Raw genomic sequence first — 3444 nt, 5'->3', positions numbered from 1 at the left:
ACAAGGTCTCAATGGGATTAAGGTCTGGGGTGTTTCCTGGCCATGGACCCAAACTTTTGATGTTTTGTTCCCTGAGCCACTTAGTTATCACTTTTGCCTTATGGCAAGGTGCTCCATCATGCTGGAAAAGGCATTGTTCATCACCAAACTTTTCTTGGATGGTTGGGAGAAGTTGCTCTCGGAGGATGTTTTTGTACAATTCTTTATTCATGGCTGTGTTCTTAGGCAAAATTGTGAGTGAACCCACTCGCTTGGCTGAGAAGCAACCCCACACATGAATGGTATCAGGATGCTTTACTGTTGAGAGAAGTGGGTTCTTTGCTGCCCTTCTTGACACCAGGCCATCCTCCAAAAGTCTTGGCCTCACTGTGCGTGCAGATGTACTCACACCTGTCTGTTGCCATTCCTGAGCAAGCTCTGCACTGGTGGTGCCCCAGCGGAATCAACTTTAGGAGATGGACCTGGCACTTGCTGGACTTTATTGGGTGCCCTGAAGCCTTCTTCACAGCAATTGAACCTCTCACCCTTGAAGTTCTTGATGATCCGATAAATGATTGATTTAGGTGCAATCTTACTAGCAGCATTATCCTTGCCTGTGAATCCCTTTTTGTGCAAAGCAATGATAACTGCACCTGTTTCTTTGCAGGTAACCATAGTTAACAGAGGAAGAACAATGATTTCAAGCACCACCCTCCTTTTAAAGCTTCCAGTCTGTTATTCTAACTCAATCAGCATGACAGAGTGATCTCTAGCCTTGTCCTCATCAACACTCTCACCTGTGTTAATGAGAGAATCACTGACATGATGTCAGCTGGTCCTTTTGTGGCAAGGCTGAAATGGAGAGGAAATGTTTTTGGGATTAAGTTAATTTTAATGGCGAAGAGGGACTTTGCAATTAATTGCAATTCATCTGATCACTCTTCATAACATTCTGGAGTATATGCAAATTGCCATCATAAAAACTGAGGCAGCAGACTTTGTGAAAATTAATATTTGTGTCATTCTCAATGTAGGGTGTATCATGTATCAAGGTATCATGTATATAGGTGTATCTGTAAACTGTAACTTGTAAACTGCTTGAATTTAAATGCCTTAGAAAAATCAAACCAGCTGATATCTGGAAACAAATTATGTTTTTTGACATGATTTCAAACACCAAAATCTGATCTTCTTTTTGTTGATATGTTTTGCATGAAAAATTGTATTTATACTGTCTTTCTTAAAATAAATGTTTGGTTTTTATTTGATGCAATGACATTTCAAGTGTAGCTTAAGTATCCATGTGTCTCATTAAATATATAAACAATAATAATCAATCATAAAATGTAAATGCTAAGGTTTTGCCAAGGTTCAGAATCGTTCAACATGGACAGATCCTCACAGATTTTCTAGTTTGCATAACCAAGAAAAATAATTTTTAATTAATTAATTTGTTTATTTATTTATTTGTTTTTTACAAAATATGTGTTTTGAACATTCAGATAACATTCAAAAATAATGTTGTTGTTTTTTACTATATTGAACAAATGGATATTTTGAACATTCATATGACATCTAAAACTAATGTTTTAGCTTTACTGAACAACTGAATGTTTTTAACATTCAGATAACATTCAAAAATAATGTTTTATAACTTTACTGAAAAAAAAAGAATGTTTTGAACATTCAGATAACATTCAAAAATAATGTTTTGTAACTTTATTGGAATGTTAGCAAATACTTAGAACATCTTTGTTAGCTGGGCAGGCTCTGAATTGTACTTATTATGTCATTGATCATATCTAACAACTTGGTTAAAGAATCATTAACCACTGTTAGTGGCTAAATATTTTATTTTTCCTAAAAGCAAAATAAGTTTCCCCATTCTTTCTGAGCTCAAGAATCCAAGTCAGAATCTGCTGTTGATGTATTAATCACATTGTTTTGTGTTTGGGGAGACAGACTGACATTTGGACTGAAAAGTTTGAATAGTTTGAATATGCAGTGAAGCATGTGTATAGCAAACATACTTTGCTTTCACTTAAAACCAAACTGAGAGGTCAAACAGAGAGCATCGGTATCAAGGACAAGTTAACCATCCTTACTTTCACTTACTTGCAATTATGTAACTAGGTCACTCAGCCAAAAACATGCATTTCAAAATTACCAAATATAAAATGCACGCCTAATCTAAAGTATCAGTGCTGGGAGGGTCTAGAGTTAATAATTGATTGTGATCTGATGAAGGTGATAGCAAAGGGTCAGTGAATCACTCTACCGTTACAAACGGGTTGTGTTTTAAACCCTTTAAACGTTTCAGGGCGCCATAGGCAGATTTGGGGGAATTATAAGCAAGTCAGCTAAACCTATGCTGTCTAGGTAAGCATGACACTAGGTATTGAGACACTTTCCGCTGAGACTCCGAGTGGCGTGTCAACTGCAGTAACCACAGGACGCCACCTGCATATGAGACAACAGAGAAACACACAGAGACTGCGTGCTGGAAATTAAAACTCGTATTTATTCACTCTTTTCGAAAGGATAGACAAAGCATCGGTCATTTAAAGACAAACACAGAAGTGGTATGTTAAAGCATGACCTGCTGGTAGCCTTGACTGTCATGTCTGGTAAGTTAGCATGCTCGCTAGCTGTCACTCCACTGGTGATCTTAAGACATGTCGCGTCCTTAACATCCATCAGGTGGCTTTCTTTAAGAACATATGTCGTCGTCGTCGTCGTATTGAGTTGAGACAGTATGCATAAGTGCGAAGCTCCTGTGCTCATGTTTTGTAAATAAGAGGGACAACAGCAGCACACGCTAACGGGCATCTAGCCGTCTAAACTTGACTCCAAACATCTTAGCGAGCTGTGCTTCAACAAGTCAAATGTTACGATAGCTAACGGGATGTCCGTTAACCCTCGCGTAAGTGACACCGAGCGACGAAATATTTGGAGTAACGTTAAATGCAGCAGCATGGATTAACTGCAACGGACTGTTTCGCTCGGATATTTGAAGTTTCAAGTGCGTTGATCATCACGCAAGTTGGCTAGCAGTGCTCGCTAGCTCAGCAACCCCAAACAAGCAAGTAAGTATTTCTCTTTACAGTAACGTTATTTGTTTTTATTGTGCAGATGGGCTTGTTGCTTTAAAACACTCGTACTTGTGTATTGCAGCCTGCGAGGCCGTATGTTGATGTTGTAGATTAGATTCAATGTATGCTGTCATGTATAATTCATATTTTTATGTAACTGTACAGCCAGTTTGCAACACTGGTAATGTCTGCTCTGATTGTTGATCAGTTAACTGAGAGCATGAGTCTGTAACCTGATGGAAATGTCAGCCCCAATCATTTTACTTCTATTCATGCATATATATATTATATATATATATATATATATATAAGTTCATTATGCAGACAGTAAATAGGATTTGCTGAAATGAGGGGGGGGGGGACTATTTTACAC

At 38.0% G+C, this 3444-nt stretch overlaps 1 protein-coding gene across 5 annotated transcripts in view; it reads left to right on the top strand.

The window, feature by feature from the left end:
- The first annotated feature begins 2268 nt into the window (after positions 1-2268).
- The window catches only part of LOC107699758 (tyrosine-protein kinase JAK2-like), a 40995-nt gene continuing 39819 nt past the window's right edge, over positions 2269-3444 (top strand). The window contains exon 1 of one of the 5 annotated variants that reach the window (XM_016501117.1): positions 2269-2358. The gene's annotated coding sequence lies outside the window, so the exon portion shown is untranslated. The other 4 variants (XM_016501116.1, XM_016501115.1, XM_016501113.1 and 1 more) reach the window with 4 other exon arrangements.

Source organism: Sinocyclocheilus anshuiensis, unplaced genomic scaffold, assembly GCF_001515605.1.
Source record: "Sinocyclocheilus anshuiensis isolate Anshui unplaced genomic scaffold, SAMN03320099.WGS_v1.1 scaffold278, whole genome shotgun sequence".
In the NCBI taxonomy this organism is placed as follows: Eukaryota; Metazoa; Chordata; class Actinopteri; order Cypriniformes; family Cyprinidae; genus Sinocyclocheilus; species Sinocyclocheilus anshuiensis.
Note: the sequence above shows the minus strand (reverse complement) of the source record. Positions and strands in the feature narration are given on the sequence as shown.